This window comes from Apus apus, chromosome 1 (genome assembly GCF_020740795.1).
Source record: "Apus apus isolate bApuApu2 chromosome 1, bApuApu2.pri.cur, whole genome shotgun sequence".
In the NCBI taxonomy this organism is placed as follows: domain Eukaryota; kingdom Metazoa; phylum Chordata; class Aves; order Apodiformes; family Apodidae; genus Apus; species Apus apus.
The window spans coordinates 203,405,727-203,422,134 of NC_067282.1; positions in this window are offsets into that span (position 1 = coordinate 203,405,727).

The window sequence follows — 16,408 nt, forward strand, 5'->3', positions numbered from 1 at the left end:
TTAATACAAGGGATGAATATATATCCCTGTGAAGAGCTTCCTGTGAAGGACAGAACATCATCTGATTTCAAAATCACCATTATAAAGTCTGAATTTTTGTTCTGGTGTTTGGTAAAGCATTAAAAGTACTGTCAACCCAGACAGAGGTAAAAATAAAATAAATAATAAAAATCCTCTACGTTATTTTAATCTTTTTATTGCATTTAGAAACTCTTAATGTGATTGCAGACTCCCAAGGTTGAGTAGTCAAAGGACTATTGTGTTAGCTTGTGTGTTAGCTTGTAGAAGCCAACATTGTAATCCTGTGCCATTCAGCTTCAAAATCGTAATAAAATCTTGGGGAAAAAAAAGCTTTAGCAACCAGAAGTGTTCCCATTATTCTCTTCAGAACCGGTTATAATACAGTTATGCAATCATCTTATGCTTTAATGCAAGCTTTTAATAGCAATTTCATCCTTAAAACTTCAGCAAAATCAGCTGAAATCCTTGTAAATCAGAACAGAACAGCTTTTGGAGAAGCATTCTCCTCCTTTTATGATTGCAGTTGATTAACATAATGCACTTTCTGCCTTCCCAAATGTTAATTTTATCCACCCCCCCCTGAATTTCACAACAATTCACCAAAGATTAATCACTAAAAGTAGCATTTCTGTTTAAAAGTAAATAAACCAGGGTCGTTACAACTTCCTAAACACTTTTGTTACCAGTCAATATGAACTGGTGGACCTTGAGCTGAGTCCCACCATGAGGCTTAATTCATAGATGCTTACCTGCAGGCAACTTGAGTCCAGCCTTTAATGTCATTACCTCCAGCTGGGCTAAACTCTCCTCTTACACACAGTGGAGTAAAATAAGCACCTGCTCTAATCTGTAACTCTGCATTCAGGTGAGATAAATCATGCCCTGGAAGTTCCAGGATTTCTCCAAAGACTGAAAAAGGAGTCCAGAAAACCAGCTGATGTGAACATCTATGGCACAGATGTCTATGCTCAGCCAAAGGAAACCCCCTGAGGTCTTCAAAGAGGATTTGTCCTCCTTTTTCTCTGTATGAAACACAAGAGGACCTACCAATCTTGCAAGATTTTGGCTGAAGGTGATGGGTGTCCTGGGAGATTTATTTTGAGCAACATAATAATGCCACGTTGATGATAGATGTGCAACCTTCACTGAAGAACTCAGAATAAAAAGGGAAGCAATAAGCTGACCTGTCCAAGTCCCTGGGACTGGGAAACATCTGGGCAAAGCTGGTGGATGTTCTTTCTGTTGTGCTGAGAGTGATCATGCTGTGAAACACCAGGGTATTCGTTAAGACCAGTCTCCACAGTTGTCAAGTAGCATGGGATAGACACCCTGGTGCCTGCTTCTCCTTCCAAACTCCTCCCTCAAAACTTTGCTCTTTTCCATTCTGTCTGACTGACATTTCTCCTTGGGTGATCACAGGTGGGAATTTTGAATGGGAGCTTTTTAACTTAGAGCATTACAGAGCACAGAAACGACTGACCCATTTGTGGCTGTGGCGAAACTATGGAGAGATGGTACTGGAATTAAATTAGAACCAGGAAGCAGGAAGTAAAGGTTGTTTCTTCAGATGTCAGTAAGGAGAATGAATCAGTCACAATTACTTAAGAAACCCCAGGGAGTAGCTCAAGCGTATGTGATGCATGAAGGCAGATCTAATTGGGGTGATTTTTTGGGGAAGAGGTTCATAAAAACATGCCCGTCTCCATGGTAACTGAACATGTTGGAGTGCTCTTGGTCTGGCTAATCACTGGAGTCTTCAGCATGTGACTGTCCATCTCTTAAATAAAGCTTAATTGCTTGTTTCCAATCTTTTTTTCTTCAGCAGGCATCCAACTCTCTTCTACAACAATTACACATGAATTATTTCTTCCATCAGAGTGCAAAAAAGTTGTGCTTTGCAGAACGGATCCGCTGAATGAAGTGCAGGGGGGGCTGCCTTAGATATTCAACCTCTAGGTCTCCAAAGAAAACTTTCTCTCACGTGTTTATGGTGCCCTAAATCTTGTCCAGATGTGGCCTGTTTTTTAGAAATCATTGGACCAACATATAGAGAACATGAAGGAAGCAAAAGTCTGAGTACTACGTGTATGTTTTTCATTAGGTAATTGAATTATATCCCCACACGATCATGACCATGACTGCATTAGTGTCCATCAATCAGCAAATGAAAACACACTCAGCCAATATCCTCTGCTCTTTCCAAAGTAATGGGAATGGATCAATAGAGAAAGCAAAGAGGCTGGCTTCTGCTTTTGCAAATATTGCTTCCCAGTTTCTTGATGTGGACCAGCAAATAGAGAAAAGCATGGAAAAATAAAACATGATACAAGTAGTTCTATTGCTGTTTCTGAAAACAAAACTCTTGAACCATTTTTTGTTCTAGAGGAGCAACAGAAGTGCATTACAACATTATTCATAGATCTTTGTACAGATCACTGGATTGGGGCAATTAATTATTTTTTCAAGATTAGCCCATAGATAAAATCATACAGATTTAGAGGGCTTTATGTATTGCTAACAATATATTAGTTCCTCTTTCAATTGATAAAATAATTAAGGGCTTGGTTGAAAAGGGCATATTACTCTCTGTGGCCACTGGTGCCTGAAAGCATGAAATTTCAAAATGTTTCCAATAGTTGCTCATTGAAAGGGGAATAATCCATTTTCTGCCTAATTATTTTCAAGAGAGCAATAAAAACTGTATTAGGAAAAATTAAAAATGGGGAAAAAAAGTGCACTACATTCAAAAGGCTTGAACTGTGGCAACACACCATCATTTGCAGATGATAATGAAAATATTAACCTTGGGAGAAACCACCTTGTCTACAAATTAATGACAAATAAGAGGAATATTTGCTTCAGACTAATTGCTAAGTCCATATATTGCTTCATACAGCAAAGTGTCCTATCTGTAAGTTGTCATTAGGTTCTGCAGGTTATGTAACTAAGTTTTAAACCACTTTTCATCATCTGACAACGGGTTTCAGAATGACAGAAGGTACTTAATAGATCTCACTACAGAATATATGAAAACACTGCAGAATGTCACCATTAAATAGAAGGCTACATAATCTGAGTGGGTCTTAAGATGTTTTCTAGTTATTAGAAATAAACTGTTAAGGTAGAAGAAGATTGTTCAGTTAAAATTTTCGTATTTCTAAAGGATGATGCAGATGATACTTTGAGGAAGTGAAAACCAACTGCTTTTGTTTCCTTTCACAAAAAAAAATACAAGTTTTTTTTTGGGTTGTGAGGGGTCTTTAGGTTTTATGTTTGTGGGGTTTGTTTTGTTTTGTTGTTTTCTTTCTTTCTTTAGTGATATAGTCAAACAATGATCTGATTTCGTACAAGAAAAAAATGTTTGATATAATGAGTTCACTGAAGAGTAAAGCTAAAACAAAAATGGTAAATCCTTTGGTCACACTAGTAACTCTTATCAGAAAACAAACCATCACAAAGTAGAAAATACAGAAAAGGATTTTAGTTCTCATGCTTGACTTCACAATTTGATTTCAGAAAGTAAATCCACATTAATCGAGAACCTATCTTTAAACCACAATACTCTGGAGCTATTTTCAAATCCTAGTTCTCTCACTTTCTTAAACTCTAATGGAAATTATGCTGTTCAGTTACATTCTAAATGCAGCATGGAAAGAGTATTTTCAGTGTGCTAAAAAACCCTACTCTGGGTTTGCTGAGTCCTGATCTGGACGTCCCTGTGATCACAAGTGTCCCATGGCCAAGGGCTTGTGCCCAACCTGTCTGAGTTGAGCTGGGGACAGCCCAAATGACCAAGAGCTCCCGTCCTGGTCAGGCACTGCCCAGCAAACACCATCCCTTTGTGTGCCTGGGCTGGAGCTGGGCTGCTCTGCCACTGATGTTGAGGACCAGGGAGAAGGGAGCAGGTGATGGGGAGAGGGGGGATGAAAATACCTCTGAGGGGAACCCCGTGTGAGGAGGAAGAAACCCCACCATGGACATCACACTCCTGTCAGGGGAGACCTCAGGGTGGTGATGACATGAGGTTCTGCAGTGACTGGTACTTTTGACCATGGAGCTTGGAGGGATGGTGGTAAAGGAAACATCACATTAAAAAAAAGAGGACATAATAATGCTGATGCCTCGAATGGGTGTATGCTGTCTGGCCAGGCCCAGAGGCTTGTGGTGAATGGAGTTAAATCCAGTTGAGAGCCAATCACAGGTGGTGTTTCCCAGGGCTCAGTATTTGGGCCAGTTCTGATTAATATCTTTATCAACAATCTGGATGAGGGGATCGAGTGCGCCCTCAGTAAGTCTGCAGATGACACCAACTGAGGTGGGAGTGTTGATCTGCTTGAGAGTAGGAAGGCTCTTCAGAGGGACCTGGACAGGCTGGATGGATGGGCTGAGGACAATTGTATGGGATTCAACAAGGCAGACACTGGAACAGGCTGCCCAGGGAGGTAGTGGAGTCACCATCCCTGGATGTGTTGAAGGGTCATTTGGATGTGGTGTTGGTGGATGTGGTTGAGGGGAGAACTTTGTAGAGCAGGGATGATGGTTGGACTTGGTGATCCCAAGGGTCTTTTCCAACCTGAATGGTTCCATGATTCTATGATTCTAAGGTCAAGTGTCAGGTCCTGCACTTGGGTGGCAACAACCCCATGAAAGTTTTCTCCTACCTGTCCACAAAACCATTCAAGCTATACTGCCTGCAGGACCTGAGTGTTTGAGCTGAGGACATCAGCATCCCCAAAGTGAGACTAAGGTAAGTAGATTTGATACTTCAGCTGATAAATGAAAGAGATGTTGCTTAGTAGGAAAGCTGGAATTTCAGCATCACTAAGGATGGATTTGGGCTCCAGTGCTACACACTTTTCTGTGAAGGCACCTCCAAGAATAAGGAGTGTGTGGAAAGCCAGAGAAATGTCTGTCCTCTTGCTAGTTGAGCCATCCAGAGAAAAAGACAACTTTTCACCAAATTTCCATACTAAGTAAACAGATGGTCTATTTTTGGTTTGTTGTTAGTTGTATTATCTAGGTTAGATTTCATAAATAACGATCTTTATTTGTCTTCTTTTGGAGGTTAAGGTAATTTTAAGATAACATCCCAGCACTCTCTCCTTAGAGGTATTGTGATCCTAAAATTGGGTACAAATTATGAAGAGCCCAAAGCCTTAACATAGGCTATAAAATCCTTCAAGGGATAATAGGATATGCATCCACTTTCTCTGCATGAATGAGCTGGTAGTACAGAGGTCAGAAGAAGGAGAAAGATCTTCTAATATCCAGCAATAAGCAGAAAATCTCTCCCTGGTGTTGCAAGGTGGACTGGAGCATGCCTAAAATGTTAGGGTGCTGAGAAAAAGTTTGACAGGGAAGTAAGAAAGCACATTCACTGATCAAGCAGCAAAGGGCAGTAGAAGTGATGCTGGGGGCTGGACTGGATGATGAATTCAATGGCATAGCAAGAGAGAAGGTGACTCATAAAATTAATTGATAGCTGGTTGGTTTGTCATTCACATTTTTCAACCAGACCCCCTCGTGGAAAAAGGACTCCTTTTCATGTAGACATTAAAGGATTGTGAGATTAGTGGCCTAGGAATTATGAAGTCCTCCCTTTGTGTCCCTCTGGCTCTAAGCGTTAATCAAGTAATTGTCTGGGATGTGAGACGCTTCTACCTGCTTCTTCCTCCCAGACCTCAGTACTAAATCTTACCTCTGCATTTCACTGACTTCACTCAGGCTGTCTTTTGCTGCTGTAAGTTTTCTGCCTCCTTTATTGTGCATATTGACATGGAAGAACAAGATGGATCAGAGAGAAGAGGGGTGGTCTTAGCAACTCAAGACCACGTGAGATGCCTCAGCCCACTGCTGTGATTAGAACTGTGCTATATAATATCTTGAACAAAGGCATTAAGCTCTGTCTAAACATTTTAGTTTCTTGTCCTGTCTCCTTCCTTGATAGCATACTCTAAATCTTCCAGTTTTGATGGTTTGACTCTTTTTTTTCCCCCTAATTTTCAGTCTAAATATATTCACAGGCTCTCTGATCTTTCTCATCACATGTTCATGATCTCTGCAGTCCTGCCTTTCCTGTCAGCTCGTTGAAGCAGTTTTGCCACCTTCCTTAAGTTTTATGCAGCCCAGTGATTTTTTTTTTCTGAGTGATAATTTGCTTCAGGAAATGAAATGTGGTGAGTCTCATCTCCTAAAACAGGCTTTGCTGCTCCTCAGTCATCTGACCAGCCCTTAGTTTTGCTTGTTCCAGGACAAGTTCATTTATAGAACATGGGTGTCCCAAATTGCACGTTGCATTTTCCACCCTCCCAACATGAGAAAAGATGGTGCTGACCTGCAAAGGAACTCATTTTCACATCAGTTGCAGAGAAAGAGGCAGATATCAGGGTGTACATGGGAGTGGAAAACAGATGGAAGAAGCTGGATATTATTCCCAAGATCATGCATAAGATGGGACCCATCAGTTCTCATAGCATAATGAAGCATTGCTAGCAAAACTTCAGCTCACAGAGGTTCCTTTTATGCATTTTTTAATCAGCATTGAAACAACTGGCAATCATAACATGTAACATAGCTTAGAGCTAACAACCCCTTGAGATGAGTGAAGACAGCTGTGCCTCAGAGATGTGTATTCATGCCCTCTGCAGATGCTGCTGTCTCTGTTTTCATCTGCTTCACAGTTTTTTATTTTCTCTGCAATTCCAGTATCTGCCTGAAATGTCTCTGGCTGGATGTGGGTATCTATGGGATGTGCATTTCTCTTTGGTCACCCTCAGCTGCCTTTACCACTGGTGGAGGGAATGAAGCTTCTTGACTTATGACCCACAAGTGCTTGCTGCTGTTGACTATAAAGAGTGGCAAGGATGAGATAACAGAATCATAGAAGGCTTCAGCTTAGAAAGGGCCTTTCCAGGTCATCTAGTCCAACCCCCCTGCAGTAAGCAAGGACATCTGCAACTAGATTACATTGCTCAGAGCCCTATCCAACCTGACCTTGAATGCTTCCAGGGATGGGGCATATACTACTACTCTGGACAACATGTGCCAGCGTTTCACCACCCTCTGTGTAAAAAATGTCCTTCTAATAGCCAATCTAAATCTCCCCTTTTTCAGTTTAAAGCCATTACCTCTTGTCCTATCACTATGGGCCCTGCTGAATATTTTGTCCCCATCATACAATCGTGTTCCCTGCATCTGGTTGAAGACAGGTTGGATGAGCCCTGTTGTTATTTTCCTCTTTGAATGAGAGCTACAAGTGAAATGAAAGGTAGTAACACCTACAGAAAAGGACTGTTTTGCAGAGTGCCAGCAAACAGGACCTGCTGGAGCCCTTATGCTTCACAGCTGCCTTTCTCCATATCCGTGTTATCCATGGATCCCAGAACTATTTTCTATGCACATGACATTTCTCACATCTCTCAGGCTTGCATGCTCAGAACAGTGTGGGGAGTAATTTTTCTCATCATTGCTACGAAGATTTCAGCTCTGACAGTGGGATACACCTTGCTGGGTATAATATGAGAAGCAGAAGGAATATTGAGTGACTTCTTGTCTGCTGAGCAGGGTTTGCAGCTCTGTAATGCTACAGAAATAAGTTCATCACTGATTTGTAAACAGAGTGCATTTGAGGAGGAGGAGCTGTAGGATTTTCCACTGAAGGCTCTTGACAGCTGTGTCTGAATGCAGCTGGCAGACAAAGACAAAATGAAATCCAGTGGTAGGAAGGAGAAGGTGGAAGAGTTTAAAATGAAAATCAGATACAAACTTGTAATGCTTTTTTGATAGGATGGATCATCAGCAAAACGAATCGTCTTGGGGGATGCAGCTTCTGCCCTTGAGATCTTTCTAGGTAGAGTGATCTGAAGACCTTACCCTGTCCTGTGCAGTAGCTCCTGGACTGAGTGAGCATGCAGATTTCTCTGGAGTTCAGATAGGATCACAATGGTCCATCTGGTCTTAATGCTGAGGAATCCAACCTTTTAGAGGAAAATCATCATCCATGTTTTTAAACAGGGTAAAGCAAGATGGGAGCAGTGAGGGGCACACTGAGAACTTATTCCTCCTGCAGCTCTGGTCACTGCCCCTTTCTAGGGGGTGGCTTCTCCCACCACTTGCTTGGAGTAGGGTGACTGCAGCCACCCAGTCCTGCTGCAGGCCCTCAGGTGTGCTCCAATGTCAGTAGGGGCAATGCAAGAAAAGTTCCCAACTTGCTTGTTGGAGCAGGACTGAGCTCACTGTTCTGCAGAACAAAATCATAGAACAATTTGAGTTAGAAAAGACAATTAAGATCATCAAGTCTAAGCACTAATCTAACTGCTGAGTCTGGTGCTAAACCATGTCCCTCAGCACCATGTCTTTTAAACACCTCCAAGGATGATGACTCAGCCACCTCCATAGACATCTACTCCAGTGTTTGATAACCCTTTCAGTGAAGAAATTTCTTCTAGTATCCCACCTAAACCTCCCCTGGTGCAACTTAAGGTCACTTCATCTCATCCTACAACTTGTAATTAGGGAGAAGAGACTGACCCCCAACTTGCTTCACTCTCCTTTCAGGTGGCTGTAGAGGGAGAAGTTGTAGAGAGTGAAGGGGAAAAAAAATGATGGTCAGAGGTAGAACACAGATTCTCTGCTCTCATCCTTGTGTATCCTTCACATTATATGAAACATGCTTCACTGGCATGTTTTGTACACCTGCCACAGGTCCTGTTGCTCTGACACCTTTTTCCTGCTCCTCCACCAGGAAGCTCCATGTTGGGATGCTCAAAAAGGAGGACATTTTCCCCAACAATCTAATCCACCCATGTGAACCCTGGGACAGAGTCCATGTGTGATTCCAATACACAATATCTCATAAAGAAACTTTCTAAAAAATATGCAGAACTTTCCAGAGGGTAAAAAAAAAAAAAGAAAAAGAAAAATCCAGCTGACAGAGCCCTGGGAATCTGTGGCTGTTGTCATTACTTGCTTGGTAAGGAGTCAGGACCATGCGGGGATCTGTCACTGCCAGAAGGCTCTTGAACATCTGTTGCAACTGCAGCAGCATTAGAATGAGGAGGAAAAGATTAATCATGCTCTGGACATTACTGGTTAATGCATCTTCCCTGCTAGCCTGCAGTCAGTGGCAGGGGGGTCCTGAACTATGTTTTGCAGAGGGCTCAGCAGGGACACCCAGACAGCTGGGAGGCTCTGGCCTGAAATGGCCTCATTTAAAAGTTGCTCTCTGGTTAGATTGTTTTTAAACGCTGCCAACTTCTCCCTTGTTTCCACCCCCTCCCTCAATCCCAACTTCAACAGGGAGGACTGAGCTTGGAAGTGGATGCAAACAGAATTTGGAGCTGGGATAAAGGCTGGCTTCCTCTGAACAAAGCAATCATCAGGATCTGTGGTGCTCCTGTGACTTTTGGGAAGAGAAAAGGAGGATGCAGGTATGAATCTGGCACATATAAAAGGGTTGTTTAGAAAAAGGTGGAAATAGAAAACAGTTTCAGCAACTCCGAAGTCTCCCGTGGTTGGATCAGCCAATGAGTGTTTCTTCAGGGGGAAACATTTCTAATGTGCTTCCCTTGTGCCTTCAGGGGAGAGGCTGCTTCTGTGTTCAGTGATGCAGAGGGTTTCTGCTCACACCAGACTCAGCTGCTGTGTGTCTGCCTCCGCCAAGGATCGTGGCTGTTGTCCCAACATCAGTAAAGGAAAGTGGAGGGGAATGACTTAGGTCCACCTAGTAGGTACACGCAGGTAAACACCAGCACTATTCTGTATGGCTGAGGACTTTGCTGAGCTGTCTTCATAGAAGGATTTCCTGCCTATGGATAAATTTTCTTCATGTGTCACAGGTTGCTCCCAATGCCCCTTTTTTAAGATGGTGCACGACAGGCTTTTAATGTCACCTGAAGGTACTGAGGAATGTTTTGTGGGTCATGGTAAGTGAAAGAGATGGTTATTTTATGGATCCTTCTATTAAATGACACCGGTAGGGATGGCTCCATGATGCAGAAGACCTCCCACAGACCTAGACCCATTCATAATTTTTATACTACATCAGAGCAACTGGTTTTCAGTAGACAGGTGCTGCCTGAAAAGCCAAGGTAATCTCCATGAATTCACCTTGCACACCTGAGATGCACTCAGTTGTTGGCATCCCTTACAGACTTCTCCTTTCAAAGCTCTCTGAAAAGGATGCAATTGCAAGGGATCAATCCCACACCCTGTTAGGAATAACCAATTTGTGCAAGTGAGGAGCAGCAAATACATCTGTAAACACATCAGGGAAAGTGTCAGTAATGATGATTAGATAAACTCCCAGGTATTGAGATGATGGAGGGCAGAGTCATAGAGCTGAATGCAGAGACACACTGGAAGGCCGTACATTTTGGTACCATGGCATTTCACAGATTCATGGTGAAAATGGTTTTTTACTCAGTTTTGACAAGATAATTTCTCCCTCTGCGAGACAGGCCATTTAAGAATAAACAGCATTTATCTGAAGGCTGTAGAAGAAGGAAATGAAATAGAAAAGAAACTCTTTCTGTCTGACTCTCCATGAAGACAAAGCTACAGACAGCACAGACCAAATTCAGCCAACCAGTCTCTGCTTAGTCCTGTTGATGTTTCCTACTGCTTTCAGAGGTGAACAAGCATCCAGAACCAGTGAGAAATTTTGCAGGCTGTTCAATGGAAGTTAAACTAGTGAAGTCTGACCTAAGGGAAGAGAGATATTTCCAGGTCTAGACTAAGCTCCAGGTGGTTTTATTCTGGACCTATATGCCAGGTTTACTCTATTTGGTGAACCAAAGCAAAGAGACTTTTCAGCTGCTTGGCCATCCCACTGCTGGATGAGACATGGTCATCCAGTGAGAAGCCCAGGACAGGAGCATGAACCCAAACCACAATTTGGAGGGATTTCAAAATTATTGAGTCTTGTTTGTGAAGTTACTGAAGAGCTGTTGGCAGTTTTGCCACCAAGCTCCACCATTCAAAATTTCCCCTCTCTCTTGAATGACCTCCCCTTCCTTCCTTCTCAGAGGCAGAGGCAACTGCAATTAGCATCTGTGCCCACTCTCTAAAGCAGCTCAGAGTGAATGTGAGCAGCGTCTCAGGCCATTAGCCCTGGCACTGGGCCATGAAGTCCTTCCACAATGTGTCTGCCACCATGATGGATGGTGGCAGGTTTCAGAGCTTGGCTTGTTCCCAGCCAGTGACTTATGGTAACTTTCTCCAGGGGATGAGAGTAGAGGAGGAATAAATAGTGCATGAAGCATCTGTGGGAGAAAGAGACAACTCCAGGTGGAAAATCCACCTCTGCACAGATGTGTGACATCCCTCCCTGACTGCCCATGGACACCAGCTACAATATATTGTGGAGCTAAGGGAATGGGATCTAGAGATTATGGCCGGGGGGGGAAGACCATTTTCTGGAGATCTAGGCAGCTGCTAAATGTGCAGGGCATGTGGGTGGCATGGGGAAAACCTGCTGCAGATGCTGGAATGAAACAGAGCTGGAGAAGGGCTGCATCCAGGCAGATGCTGATGGTAGGGCAAAGCAAGAAGAAAAGTGGTATTAAGGGAGAGATAAAATGGTGGGTCTGACCCTATCTTAGCCTCACAGGAGGGAGAGGCAGCAAATTGTTGCAAGTGGCCAATACCTTAATAAGCCAGAATCCCAAATAAATGCAGCTGCAATTGCAGTGCTAAAGCTATTTGCCCCAGGGAGTGGTGGCCATGGTGCAGAAAGCTCATGTCCACATTGTTTGGGGAAGCCCTTTCCAGGCCATCACCTAGCATAGCACTTGGCTATGGCACTCCATGTCTTTTCAGTAGAATTCTTATTTTACTGTGGTGTTTTTTTTTTTTCCAGTTGAAAGTGCCTGATACCATGTGCAGCCATGCCTGAGCCTTTTGTGGGATCAGAAGCAGTGGGGATAGTTTGGGACTGTGTGGTGGAGGGAGCTCAGCTTGGGGAAATTCTGGGTTTAAGAGCTACCTTGAGTGAACAGCCCTTGGATTCTCCATTTATTAAGAAACTGGGACTGATCTAAAACACATACTGGGGACTGTTTGGTGAACCAAGGTCTGGAAATCATCTTAGCAAACACAGAAATACAGAAGCCTGAAATTTCTTGATGCCAAACAAATTTGCTTAAAGCTGTCCAGGAAAATCCTGTACTTTTTCAACTGCTTATTCAATAGAGAATGACAAAGTCCTCATTGTGAGATGTGCTTGCATTTTTCCTTCTCTTCCCTATGAGGCACACTGTGCAAGCATGTGGAGTGCAGCAGCAGTCTTGTTATGCCTCCTTTTCAGTGATCCTGATTGTTATTAATGATAATTGCAGCAGTCACAGCTCCTAATCAGGACCAGTGCTAGAAGACATACACAGGGTAGTTCCTGATTTAAACACCATTCCAGCAGTACCTGCACCTCTTACACCTCCCTGTTCTTTTGTGAAACTGTAGGAAGGTGTCATTAATCTGACATCAGTAAGAAAGCTGCTTCTCTCCCAGATTTTTTCCTTTTTCCAAACTTTATGTGAGATTTGCACTGAATGGCATCCTGGGGTGCATTAGAAAGGGGGTGGTTAGTAGGTCAAGAGAGGTTCTCCTCCCCTTCTATTCTACCTTGATGAGGCTGCATCTGCGATATTGTGTCCAGTTCTGGGCCCCTCAGTTCCAGGACAGGGAACTGCTTGAAAGAGCCCAGGGCAAAGCCACAAAGATGATTAGGAGAGTGGAACATCTCCCTGATGAGGAAAGGCTGAGGGAGCTGGGTCTCTTGAGCTTGGGGAAGAGGAGACTGAGGGGCGACCTCATCAGTGTTCACAAATATGTTCAGGGCAGTGTCAGGAGGACAGAGCCAGGCTTTGTTCAGTGATGTCCAGTGACAGGACAAGGGGCAATGGGTGCAAACTGGAGCACAGGAGGTTCCATGTGAATATCAGGAAGAACTTCTTTCCTGTGAGAGTGACAGAGCCCTGGGACAGGCTGCCCAGAGAGGTTGTGGAGTCTCCTTCACTGGAGACATTCAAAACCCGCCTGGACACGTTCCTGTGTGATGTGCTCTGGGTGATCCTGCTCTGGCAGGGGGGTTGGACTAGATGATCTTTCCAGGTCCCTTCCAACCCCTAGGATTCTGTGATTCTGTGAATTTTCTGCATACCATGCATTTCTCCAGAGACCAAAAAGCTGTTACTCCCTTGAAACACTATAATGCTGCCCTGACACCAGAAATGTTGGTTTTGTCAACTTTTATAAATTGCTACCTGGTATTTCAGCACCCACTTGATTTGTGTAATTCTATCAGTTTTTCAGGTGTTGTTTTTTGTGTTTTGTTTTGTTTTTTTTTTCTGGTTTAAGCCCTGTGAGTTATAAAACCAAATGCCTGTGATGTGCTGTAAATTTGAAAGCACATGAAACATTTGTGCTCAATTTAAGAGCACAATAAAAGATCAAAAACAGTTTGCTGCACTGGAAACTCATGCAAGCTGTGCAAAATGCACTCAGTGAAGGAAAATGTAAATGGGGAAATTACATATACATTAGAATTCTGTATATATATGGGGAGACATTCTTCAGAAGTAAAGGTGCCTTGCAAAATTGTCAGAGGCTACGTGAGTTTATCTAATTGTGAAATTTTGCTATCAAAGTCCTCTTTGCTATTGAAAACACTGTATAATTCACATCTTCAGGCATCAGATGTTGCAGGAAATGAGTTCTGGGGGCTGCTTGTGCTATACAATGAACAAGTTAATGGCCATGAATCCAGCCTTTTGCAGCTCCCCTGCAGGGAGATGACTAGGAAACCTAATGGAGCTTTGTGAAAGATGCTCCCAGGTGACCAGCAAAAGGAAAACACTTCGGATCCACTGCTAGAAGTGCACTGAACATAAAGTGCCTCCCACTGAGTTGGGTTTGCGTACTGATATTCAAAAGGCCTGGCTTGTAGCACCCAACAAACTGTCTTCTGCCCAGCTAATGAAAACCCTGTGTCCCACCACCCATTTCACCTTCATAAACTCATAGAATGGTTTTAGTTGGAAAAGACCTGTAAGATTATCAAGTCCAACTGTTAAACTAGCACTGCCAAGTCCACCACTAAACCATGTTCCTCAGCACCATATCTACACTTCTTCTAGATACCTCCAGAGAGGGGTACTCCAACACTTTCCTGGGCAGCCTGTTCCAATGCCTGACAACCCTTTCAGTGAATAATTTTTTCCTAATATCCAATCTAAACCTCCCCTGGCACAACTTGAGGCCATTTCCTCTTGTTCTATCACTTGTTACTTGGAAGAAGAGACCAAGACCCACCTCACTACAGACTTGTCTCGCTCTGCCAGATTGGATGACTCAAAGCTCATGAGCTCTCCTTCTGTAAGCTGTTGTTCCCAAGAGCTAATGAACATGTTTCAAGCAATCAGTCATTATGAGCCTGTTTGCTTCTACTTGTGCTGCAGCTGAGTCCTTGGTCCTTTGGGGAAACTGTCTTGCTTGATTGCCACAGCGTGCACGGGTGTTGTGTGACCTTGCTAATATTGTGGCTCCACCTAAAAAGTCTGTAATCATTCTGCATGCCAACTTCTTAGGCAATTTCTTAGCAAATGCTGAAACATTTCTGTGTTGGTCTAAATTGCTTCCTCTCCTTTTCCCATCTGGGAAATAAACAGAATTTTCTGTTTGTGAGCCTTTACTTCTTGAGGCTGAACTGTGAAACCAAACATACCCTCTCCAGTATTACTGCTGTCATCTTTGTTGTCCCCATGGGGCTTGTCTCAGCCATCACCCATCCTGGGTAATTCTTCTGGATTGTGAGCACTGAGCTAGGACAGATCCCTTAGTACATGTGGTGTTTCCAATATACAAAACACTGCAGTGTGAAAGAAAGAGCCCTGCTGCAGTGCACATTCCCTGGGCAGAGAGCAAAGCTGCAAGGAAAGCTGAAGAGAGGACTTGGCAAAGCTAAGCAGGAATTTTTACCACAAAATTTTCTGTTCTGTGTCCCATATATTGTGGTTTTTGTTCTGCTTCCAAAAGGTGCTGTTTGTCCCCCTCTGTTTCTCAGTGTATATAGTGCTGAGTATTGTGAACTACTTGTGAACCTTCTCATTTTCTTTGTAGTTTCTCATTGTAAAGCAATTCATGGCAGAAGAGGGCAGGGGGTGGTGTGGTAAATGATTCTTGGAATTCACTTGCTGAACTATCTTTAACACCCTGGATTTTCTGCCTGGCTTCCAGGTGTGACTGCAGAGTTACAGAATCACAGAATTATTTGGGTTGGAAGCAGCCTTAAAGATCATCTAGTTCCAACCTCCCCTGCATGGGCAGGGACACCTCCCACCAGCCCAGGTTGCTCCAAGCCCCATCCAACCTGCCCTTCAACACTGCCAGGGATGGGGCAGCCACAGCTTCTCTGGGCAACCTGGGCCAGGGTCTCACCACCCTCACAGGAAAGAATTTCTTCCTAACGTCCAATCTAAATCTCCCCTCTTTCAGCTTAAAACCATTCCTCCTTGTCCCATCACTCCATGCCCTTGTCAAAAGTCCCTCCCCAGCTTTCCTGGAGCCCCTTCAGGCACTGGAAGGTGCCCTAAGGTCTCCCTGAAGCCTTCTCTTCTCCAGGCTGAACAACCCCAGCTCTCACAGATCACAGGTTTCTGCTTCATGTGTGTCCCACATCACCTTTACCAGCCCTATGTGGAGCTGTTGGCATTACATGATCACCTTTGAATACAGCTGAAGGACCTTGATGATGAACTGAAGATCATAGCTCCTTGTCTTCAGGAGGAGGTGACTGGGGTGTCAAATCAATCTGAGATCTCCTTGTTTATTTGCAAGGGGTTTGGCAATAATAACCCTTCTCTAATGCTGTGAGGCAAGAGGAGATAGTTTCAGGATTGTCACCATGCACCAAGTCCTTGCTCAGCATGGGACATGCAATCGTTGAACATTTTTATTTTGAAAAGGCCTTTAAGTTCATAAAGTCAACCATTAACCCAGCACTGCCAAGTCCACCACTAAACCATGTCTCTCAGATCACAACTACACAGCTTCTAAATACCTCCAGGAATGGTGACTTGACCATTTCCCTGGGCAGCCTGTGCCAGGGCCTGAAAACCCTTGCAGTGAATAATTTGCTCCTAATATCCAATCTAAACCTCCCCTGCCACAACTTTACACCATTTCCTCTTGTTCTATCACAGCAACTGATCCTCTGTTTTCAAGATGCTTTGCAAGAGCAAGGACACACTGCTTTTCTCTTTGCAATGGTGTGAGGAGGCCAGAGAGCTGAGGAGATGGGGCCTCAGCTGGCAAAAAGAGCAAACAAACAGGAGGGGAAGTCTAAAGCAGGGAAATCCACGAAAGAATGAGTGATAGGATAGGCTGGGTGGAA